This window comes from Musa acuminata, chromosome BXJ1-9 (genome assembly GCF_036884655.1).
Source record: "Musa acuminata AAA Group cultivar baxijiao chromosome BXJ1-9, Cavendish_Baxijiao_AAA, whole genome shotgun sequence".
Classification (NCBI taxonomy): Eukaryota; Viridiplantae; Streptophyta; class Magnoliopsida; order Zingiberales; family Musaceae; genus Musa; species Musa acuminata.
Window position 1 is genome coordinate 36,899,367 of NC_088335.1, and position 11,038 is coordinate 36,910,404.

Genomic DNA, 11,038 nt, shown 5'->3' on the forward strand with positions numbered 1-11,038 from the left:
ATATATAAGTTAGCAAAAATTTCGAAAGCAAATGCAAGATAGCTTTCTTGTGTAAGCTCATGATTCTTGCTTCCTATTGCAATGTGCAAGTTGCAAGTTTTGCTTCTTGAGATATTCAAGATAGTGATGTTCAAGAAGACAATTTTTGCTTCTTGAAATAAGCAAGTTAGCAATCTTTACTACTTAAGATAGGCAAGCTAGCAATCAAGTTTTTGCATCTTCTTGACTTATGCAAGCTAGCTATCTCCCCCTTTGTCATTATCAAAAAGAAAGGAAGAATACAGTTTTGTAGTTCTTTTTCCTTTTACAACGATTTCAAAATCATGACAAAGGATGAATAATCAAGTTATGAATGTCAAGACAATTTTTCATCATGAATATTTTATCATTGCATGCATCATTATCATAAGTTGAAGTATTACATGCATAATATCATATCATCATTCATAATTACATTAATATTTCAGTATAGCAATTTCTTCTCAAAATGTGTAACTTAGCACTCATAGCATTTTAAATCATGATTTACATCATATGCAATACATCACATCATAATTAGAAAGCACATGTATTGCATGCATAATTGCACATCATAAATGTTTCATATCATGATGGTATCAATTTTGTCAAATTATATCGTACCATGCATGATCAAAACTTCTCCCCGTTTTATCATTGAAAACAAGAAAGAAGTAGGGAAGAGCATAAAAGTGTAAAATATTTCAATCATTTCAAGGTATTTATATCATAGATACAAAGAAATCATATCATCAAAGATAAGACTATTTGAATGCCAAAAGACATGATTCATTTTATCAAATCTCTTTCTTTTATAAATAACAAAAATTGTAGGTGTACAAAGAAGAGATTATGATTAAAAAAAATCTCAAGTAGTATATCCAAGAAATCAAGATCATAATTTGAATACAAACTCATTCAAATTTAAATCGATAACGTGAAATTCATTATCAAGTTATCAAAATCAATTTCGAGATTCACAAAATATCATGAAATCATTAATACCAAAAGCATGATACACTCATTTATTTTTCAAAATATTCATCATGTTTATTTTCATGAGATTCACAAGATTGGTAAAATAAACTCATTAATCTCAATAGGATAGAAAATTCATTTCCATTTCATACAATTGATTTGATGTGAGGGTATTCAAGTCTTTTATGAAAACATGTATCATCATTTAAAATCAAAACATAAGTTTCATTATGAAATCGTCAAGACCAAACACATCTATCATCAAAAGACTATAAAAAATTCATACACAGATGTACATGTACTATGTTATCTTAATTCGTCATAAAAAACGATTAGACCAAGAACATGTTAATCTAAAATGAGAGTTTCAAATCAACATTTACTTCAAAAACTCATGCATGACATCAAAATCATCAAGATGAATAGATTTTCAAAAATAAATTATTATGGTCAAGAAAATCCGAAAATGAAATTTAACACTTTCATGCATTCGGACATGGTTTTGCCATATACACTCATGAGAATAACACATGCTTATCATCATGTATAACTTAAAATCTCATGCATAAAATTATCAATCATTATATCAAAAATATTTAATATTTTTATTACATCATTATACATTACTTCAAATCAAACATGATTTCATTCAGCAATGTTAATCAAACATGATACACATTATGATTACATATTTTCAATCAAAATCATTTTGTTTGTTTATCATAAAATATGCAATGTTATCATTTTCGAAATTACTAGCATGGTCATAATTTTTGTATTTTTATTTTTAAATATGTAATTTTCAAGAAAATTAATTCTAAACTAAAAAAGAAAATATATCATGAAAGCATCAAGTAATTTCAAAATAAATCAGGAGGATTTCGATTACCTTTTCATTGAGGGCGGTTAAGGCGTAGTTTGCCACCTCACCTTTCTTGATTTTCTCCTCGTCTTCGGAGGAGCTCGATTCATCCCACTTTGTGTTCTTCTTCTTTGGCCTCTTCCTCCGTTCAAGTTCATTGTCTATTTTAAATTTTTATTTAATAAACTTATTAAGATTTAGTGTTCGAAGTTCAAGTTCATCATTGTCCTCATCACTTGAGTCATCGCTCAAGTGGTATTCATTTGTCCGGAGTTCCAAATCCTTCCTGTTCTTTGGAAGGTGATTTTGTCCATCATGTTCATCATGTGCATTGTGCACCATTTCATATGTTATCAACGAACTAATTAGTTCTTCAAGTGGTAAGTTGTTTAGGTTTTTAGCTTCTTGTATTGTAGTTACTTTTGAATCCCACTTCTTAGAAAGAGAACGCAAAATCTTGTTTACGAGTTCAAAATCCGAAAAACATTTTCCAAGAGCTCTTAAACTATTGACGACATCCGTGAAACGGGTGTACATGTCGCCTATAGTCTCGCTTGGTTGCATTCGAAAAAGCTCAAAATCATGCAATAAAATGTTAACTTTCGAGTCTTTGACTCTACTAGTTCCCTCGTGCATGATTTCAAGTGTTTGCCAAATGTCAAAAGCCATTTCGCACGTAGAAATCCGATTGAACTCATTTTTGTTCAAAGCGTAAAATAAGGCATTCATAGCCTTTGCGTTTAAGGAAAAATACCTCTTCTTCAAATCCGACCATTCGTTCATCGGTTTAGAGGGAAGTTGAAAACCGTTTTCAATGATGTTCCATAAATCCAAATTTGTAGAAATCAAGAAAACTCTCATTCGAGTTTTCCAATAAGTGTAGTCCAATCCGTTAAACAACGGTGGACGAAAGACCGATAAGCCCTCTTGAAAGCCATGAAGAGCCATTTCTCTTGGGTGTAAATCCGAAATGAGAAAAACCAGGCTCTGATACCATTTGTTAGGATCGAGAGCACTAAGAGGGGGTGGGTGAATTAGTGCAGCGGAAAACTTTCTGCGATTAAAACGAAACTGCGTTCGAATGATGAAAACAGTTTCTGTGTAAAATCTGATTCTAAGCAAGATGATATTAAAGTTAATCTATACAGGCAAATTGCAGCTCTGACGAAAACCAGAATACAAGCGTAAACTGAAATGCGACATTCGTATGATAAAATCGGTTTACGTCTAAATGTCAATTTTGAAGATACTGAACTTTGAGATATGTTTTATAAGTGCACAGAAGGTGGTTTGCAGATATGATTGAAATCAAAACGTAAACGTAAACTGAACTGTGATGATCGCATGACAAAGTCGATTTACATCTAAACGCAGATTCGGAAAGCTTTGAACTTTAAGACTTGTTCGTAAAAGCGCAGAAGGCAGTAGCTATTTAGGAGGTTTGTAGTAAAGATAAAATGCTCAAAGTAAATGCAAACCGAGATTTAGAGTGGTTCAGTCAATCTTGACCTACTCCACTTTTGGCTTCCTCCACCGACGAGGTCACCGACGTCAACTAGAGGCCTTCCTTCAATAGGCGAAGGCCAACCACCCTCTTACAGTTTCACTCCTTTTGATGGGCTTAGGAGACAACCCTTATAGAAATTTTCTCTCCTCTCTTTACAACTCAGAACTTGGAAGAACAGAGGGAGAAGAACTTTTGGCCTTTACAACAATGTTGAGCTCTAAGAATCACAGAAAAGAATCAAGATTTCGGTGTTTGTTTATCACATTTCAGTGCTGAATGGGTGGGGTATTTATAGGCCCCATCCCAGTTCAAATTTGGAGCTCAAAACTATCAATTCCCGGAATTCCGGGATCAGGCGGTTGCACCTCCTGACTAGGGCGGTTGCACCGCCTGGTAGAGCTCGAAGACTGAGCTCAGGCAGTGCCACCTCTGTCAGGGGCGGTTGCACCTCTCTGCCAGAGCTCGAAGACTGAGCTCAGGCGGTTGCACCGCCTGCCAGAGCTCGAAGACCTAGCTCAGGCGGTGCTACCTCCTGTCATAGGAGGTTGCACCGCCCAGTCTCGCTCGGAGACTGATCCCCAAGCGGTGCCACCGCCTGCCTGGGGCGGTTGCACCGCCCAGCTTCGCTGGGAGATCCTCTCCTGAGCGGTGCCACCGCTAACCCTGGCGGAGCCACCTCTTTCACTATTTCAGCTCACTTGGTTTGGCTCCAAATTTTGCCCAAACCAGTCCGAACTTGGGCCTAATTGGCCCCTACTTGGGTTATAGGATTAACACCTAATCCTAACCCTAATTAACATACTAACTATGATTTTAAAGACATTTTCTAAGCTATTACAAAGTCCGCAAGTCAAGACTTCTTCTGGCGAGCTTCCGGCAAACTTCCGGCGGTCTTCCGATGAACTCTCGGAAACCATTCTGCGGACTCCCGGCAAGCTCCTAGACTTCACGATTTGATCTTAGCAAGTTCCAACGAGCTTCTTTGGCAAGCTCTGATCATTCTTGGTGAGCTCCGCGAACTTCCAACGAACCTTCCAGCGAGCTTCCGAAAAACCCTTCGGCAAGCTCCCAACTCATTCTCGGCTAGTTCCGGTAACATTCCCGATGAACCTTCGGACTTCCGTCGAACTCTCGAACTCACAACGAATCCTTCGCGCTTGACTCCGACACTTTGTTTCGCTTTATGTCTTCATCGTTATCATAGTTAATCCTGCACAATTAAAATAAAACTTCAATCGCGACAATTAATCCTAAGCAATTAACCAAGTTATCCGGCATGTCATTGGTCCCTCGACGCTTCGTCTGATTCTTCGGCGCATCGTCCTCTCCTGCGGCCTATTGCCCAATCGGCCAGTTGACTCCACAACTCCAATATCCTTGGCACAATACCCGCTCTTCTTAGCCCGATGCCTAAGTCCACGGCCCGAAACCTTCTGTCGATACGTTGACCGATCCATTGGCCCGATGTCCAATCTTCTGACATGTTTCTCCGGCACAACATGATTTTCCCGCTTTAATTGTCTCGTCCTAATCAAAGCATCCTGCGTTACTCAAAACGCAGATTAAATCATAAACATATATCAAGTGGTTTCATCATCAAAATACGAGATTCAACACGATGTCCCTAGGTAACATAATCTAACGTAGTTTTTTAGTTTCGCAGATTCTGCGCACCAATCTTCGCACGATGACGAACATCTCTTTGGGAATCGAGGATTTTGTTTTCTTGTTCTTTCACTGCGCATGTGATGTCGCCCCCAAAGATTTTCCCAACAAAGACGAGGAGAAAATCAACAAAGGCGAGGTGGCAAACTACACCTTAAAAGCTTTCGACGATGTGGTAATCAAAATGCCCTTAGTTTATTTCAAAATTACATAATGCTTTCATGAATTACTTTTAATTTAGTTTAGAATAATTATTTTTCTTGAAAATATCATATTTAATAAATGAAAATATAAAAATTTAGGAATCATGCTTATCTAGTAATTTTGAAAATAATCATGAAAATTACATGTTTATGATCAACAAAATGATTTTGATTAAAAATGCTTTATGAATCATGCTTGATGAAATTATGTAATTTGATATCATACTTAAGAAATCTATATTTCGAAATTATGCATGATGATCCTTGCGATATATAGATTATCGATTTTTACCATAATGAAAGTGGTTTTTTTGGTTTTAAATATGATGTATATTTTTATTTCGTAAAAAAGACAAAAAAATGGTTGTATAAAACAAACTAAAAAGAAGAAACCTTTCTCCTTGAAAAATTTCTCTATTTTATTGATTTTTTTAAAAGGGATATTAATGAATCTATTTGTATCACTTTTGTGAATCTCTTGAAAATGATTTTGAGTTGTCGATTTGAATTTGAATGAGCTTTATCTTGATTTTTTGAGATTTATAACTTGAAATTTCTTATGCATGAATCAAAATATTGTATTATTTGATCTCTTATGTTCCTTTTTGCTATTTTTAAAAAAGAAAATATTTGATGAAATAAATAATGTCTTGTGGCATTCATGATTTGATATTATTATCTTTCATGACATGATGTGTAAATTCCTTTGTATTTGTGGTTGTAAATCTTATATTATAAGTAGAGTATTGATGTAAAACTTATATTCTTCCACTCTACTTCTTCCTTGTTTACAATAAAAAAGGGGAGAAAGAAAATTGCTAGCTTAAATGAGAAACTTAGACATGTTAGATCTTCCAAATACATAAATTCTTTTTATACATTTTTTGGATTATAATCTTGATCTCTTAAATTTTAGACTTGATATTTCATTTATTATGATTGAAATAATGATTTAAATATTGATGTAATTATGAATGATGATATGGAATCATACATTTTATATTTTGGAAATATACTTGATGATTTGGTATTATGCATGCTATACTTCAACTTATGATAATGATGCATGCAATGATAAAATATTCATGATGAAAAATTGTTTTGACATTCATAACTTGATTTTTCATCTTTGTTATTTATCCTTTGTCATGATTTGAAAATTATTGTAAAGGGAAAAAGAGATACAAAATTATATTCTTCCCTTCTTTTTGACAAAGACAAAGGGGGATAAGTATTACTAGCTCAAGATGCAAAACATGCTAACTTGCACTTTGCAATGGAAGCAAAATTGCGAGCTCAAACATTGCAAAGGAAGCAAAAATTTGCTAGCTTGCAACTTGTATATTTCAAGAAGCAAGAGTTGCTTTCTTTAACATCTCAAAATTGCTAATTTGCATGTTTTAAAATGCTGTAAAATTTTTGCTAGCTTACATGATAATAAAACTTAATGTTTATTATGCAACGATTTGAACTTATATTTCAAAACACATTGAAAGTTGCACTTCTCATTTTTGTTGATGACAAAGGGGGAGAAGTATGATCATGTTATGCATGATGATGTGTTACAAATATTCATGTTGGAATTTACAATGACTTGAATTCGGCTAGAATTCAAGGTTTTATCAATATGCCATATTGATGATGGGAGTTTGTTTAAACTCCGGGAGTAGGTTAACTCCGTCATCAAATTGGTTGTCATCATCAAAAATGGGGAGAATGTTGAATCTCGGATTTTGATGATGAAACCAATTAATAAGTATTTATGATTTAATCTTCGTTTTGAGTGATGCAGGATGCCTCAATCAGGATTAGACAATTAATGTCGGAAGAATCATGTTGTGCTAGGAGAAAAACATGTCAGAAGATTGGACGTCAAGCCGGAAGATCAGTCGACGTATCAACAGAAGGCTTCGAGCCATGGATTCGGGCATCGAGCAAAGAAGTGTGGATATTGTGCCAAGGATATTGGAGTTGTAGAGTCAACTGGCCGATTGAGCAATAGGCCGCAAGAGAGGACGATGCACCGAAGAATCGGATGAAGCATCGAGAGACCAATGACATGCCGGACAACATGATTCATGCTTAGTATTAATTGTCTAGATCAAAGTATGATTTTACATATGCATGATTAACTATGATAGCAAGGCATAAAGCAAATTAAAGTCCCGGAGTCAAGGACGTAATTTTGTTGGGAGTTTGAGAGTTTGTCGGAAGTCCAGACGTTCGTCGGAAGTTCTACAGGAACCAGCCGAGAAGTCCAGGAGATTGCCAAAGAAGCTCATTGGAACTTGCCAAGAATATCATCATGAAGTCCAGGAGCTTGCTGAGAGTCCGCTGGAACATTGTCGAGAGTTCGTCGGAAGTTCGCTGGAAGATTGCCGGAAGCTCGCTGGAAGAAACTAGACTTACAGACTTGTTTAGCTTAGAATATGTCTTAGGAAACATAGTTAGCACATAATTAGGTTTGGATTTGGGCCAATCCAATTAGGGGCTAGTTGAGCCCATGTAAAGACTGTGTTGAGCCCAATAAGAGGCCCAAACAATGTCCCAAGAGATGACACAATCGTGGCATAGTCTTTGAGATAATGTCAGGCAATGGTATCGCCAGTCTAGGCGATGGTACCACCTCTAGTAGGGCGCTAGACGATGATACTGCCAGTCTGGGTGGTGGTACCACCTAGCACAACCTCCCAGGTAATGGTATCACCCAATGTAGTATCAATGTCAGACTAACACTGGCGGTGGTACTGGCTGGACCTAGGAAACCCGGGATGAGATATTTTTAGGCTCCAAGTTTGAATCAACCTAAAGCCTCTAAATACCCCTCTCATCCTTGGTTAACATACACAAGGCTTGAGAAGTAAAAATAGAAAGAAACGCTGCTGCAATCTTGTGTGAACTCCTCTCAAAAGTTTTAAGTGTTAGAATAGTTTGAGAGAGGAGTGAGTAGGGATGTAAGGGTTATCTCCTAAACCTGGTAAAATGAGAATCGACTTGTAAAAGGTGGTTGGTCTTCGCCTATTGAAAGAAGACCGATAGTGGATGCCGGTGAACTCGATGGAAAAAGAATCAGCGAAGTGGTTGTAGGTCACTATGACCGAACCACTATAAAATATGGTTTGCATTTCCTTCTTGCAATTTACATTAATTGCAAATAGCCTTTAATACTTTTATGAATACGCTTTCAAGTTAAGTTTCCGAAATCAGTTTTCAATGTATGAAGAAATTTTCATAACTGACATGATTTTACCGCTGCACTAATTCACACCCCCCCCCCCCTTCTTATTGCCAACCCCTTTCCTAACAAATTCATCTTACTTGTTTCTAAAGATCCATTTAGTACTAATAACTAAATGGTCATTTGGCCTCGGAATGAGCTTCATACCTCATTTCTCTCAAATTGGTTCAACTCTTCTTGTATTACGATAACCCATGAATCATCTTTTAAGATCTTGTCGATGCATTTACGTTTATATAGATGAGTATACAGTATACTAGTTTGTCCGGTTATCTCGATGTCCATCTCGAATAACCTATAACTAGGATTATTTAGAATTTATGTTTAGAGGTGAATCGGTCTCATTTTCACGATCTCATCATGATCCGATTCTCATTGCACAAATGTGTAGACATCATAATATATTTATGCATTAGCAAGTTCTTACTTAAATTGAGCCTCCCTGTCAAGTTTATTGCTTGGTCGTATTGAACGATATATGCTATTGGTAATGTCAAGTTCACCCCTGGTTTAGTAGCATCCTAACATATATTCTTCTTAGTCAAAGCCTTTAGATTTTTTACCAAAATTATATATGACATCAAGTTGATATTAGTGCAGCTTACACTTTACTACTTTGAATTGGGCCCTTTACTAACTTTACAAATTAAATTAGTTTTATTGATAAGGAATTTAAAGCTTTCTCTGTCTAATTTTGTTAAAAAAAACTAGTGCATGATTTTGAGTTCTCTAGTAAAAGTTATTATCAAATTATTGGGCATTTGTCAAGTTATCATGATTTTATTTTGGATCTTTAATTCTTCATCAATGACTCCTCAACAAAGGAGAAATATTAAATAAGTTAATTTACAAGTAGAAATGGCTGATCTATGTTAATCATATGAAACTTTACAGTAGATGATGACTGATCTACTCCAAAGAATTCCAACAATCCTGCTCTAAGCAAACGTGAAACATGGTAACAATGCAATTGATTCTTCCGGTAAACTTTTGATGCATTATATTCACTCTCCTGAGGAGGCTTATCAAATGGTGCTGAATGATGAAGAGAAAAGTAATCGATCAAATAGAGAAAAACTCTAAAACCACAAAGGAGAAAATAGCATCCCAATAAAATAAGGGTACAACATTTGAGCATCCAAACCCATATGGTAGGAGGAAATAAATATTAGGAAAAAGATGGTTCTACTTCGAGTACTAAATGTCATATGTGTTGAAGCTAGTGACTATTCTTTTGAGTGTCCTATAAAGAAAGCTAAAGTTAATCTTTTTGAAAAGGAGTAAAATAGAAAGGATAATGATCTTATCTACGACGAGGAACCTGAAGGTACCAATGAGAAGAAAACTATGAGTTCAACTTTGAGGATGAAAAATCTTATTTTCCATTATATCATGATAACCCAAGAAGATGATTAGTGGTCTAGAAATAATATTTTTAGAACATATTTCTTGTCTCGTTGAAAAAAAAAGTCTTCTAATGATTTATTTAAGTAGTATATAGAATATGACTTCAAAGCTTATGGTAGATAAACTAAAGCTTTCATTGTGACATCATCCAAAGCTATATAAGGTTTCATAGTCTAAGAAGGGTAGAGAGATCTTGATGTCTTAAAGGTGCAACATCAAATTCTCTATTGGGAGGTATAAAGATGAACTTCATTTTATTATACTTCCTATGGATGCATGTCATTTACTTCTTAGTAGACTATGATAATTTGATCAAAATGCTTTTCTCTAGCTAAAAATGGAGTAAAGTTTCCTTTCTAGCCATTAACGGAATCTCCTACCACTGTACAATATGAAAATTTAGTTAGTTTGATAAATTACAAAGAGTTTAAATAGCCCTACAAAGAAGAGAATATTGATCGGTGGCTAAACAAGATAGATAAAACTGTACCCATGAGATTTCAAAAGAAGTAAAAAATATGCTAGAGTAGTTTGAAGGTTTGGCTAGCGATGACCTTCCAACTGACTTATCCTTTTTTTTTATGATATCCAACATTATATTGATTTTATTCTAGGTGCTATAATTTTTGACCTTCCTCATTATTATATGTTACGAAAAGAATATGCTATATTACAAAAACAAATAGAGAGTTTACTGGTCAAAAGACTAATTAAGGAATTACTTAGTCCGTGTGCAGTATCAACTCTTTTAATAATAAAAAAAAAGATAAAACATTAAGAATGTGTATTGATACTATGGTTGTAAACAAAAAAATAATTAAATATAGATTTTCAATCCCACGTCTTGATGACATGTTTGATATGCTTGTGGTTGCTAAAATTCTTTCTAAAATTGACTTTCATTATAGTTATCATCAAATTTGTATTATACTAAGTGATGAATGAAAGACGATTTTTAAAATTAAAGAGGGGTGTATTAATGACTTGTTATGTCATTTGGGCTTTCGTATGCCCCTTGTATTTTTATAAAGTTGATTACAAGTCTTGAAATGATTCCTAGAAAAGTATATTATTATTTACTTTGATGATATCTTAGTATATAGCCATGATAAATTATATCATTTAGAGCACTTAAAAATATATTTAGGGTTCTTCGTGAC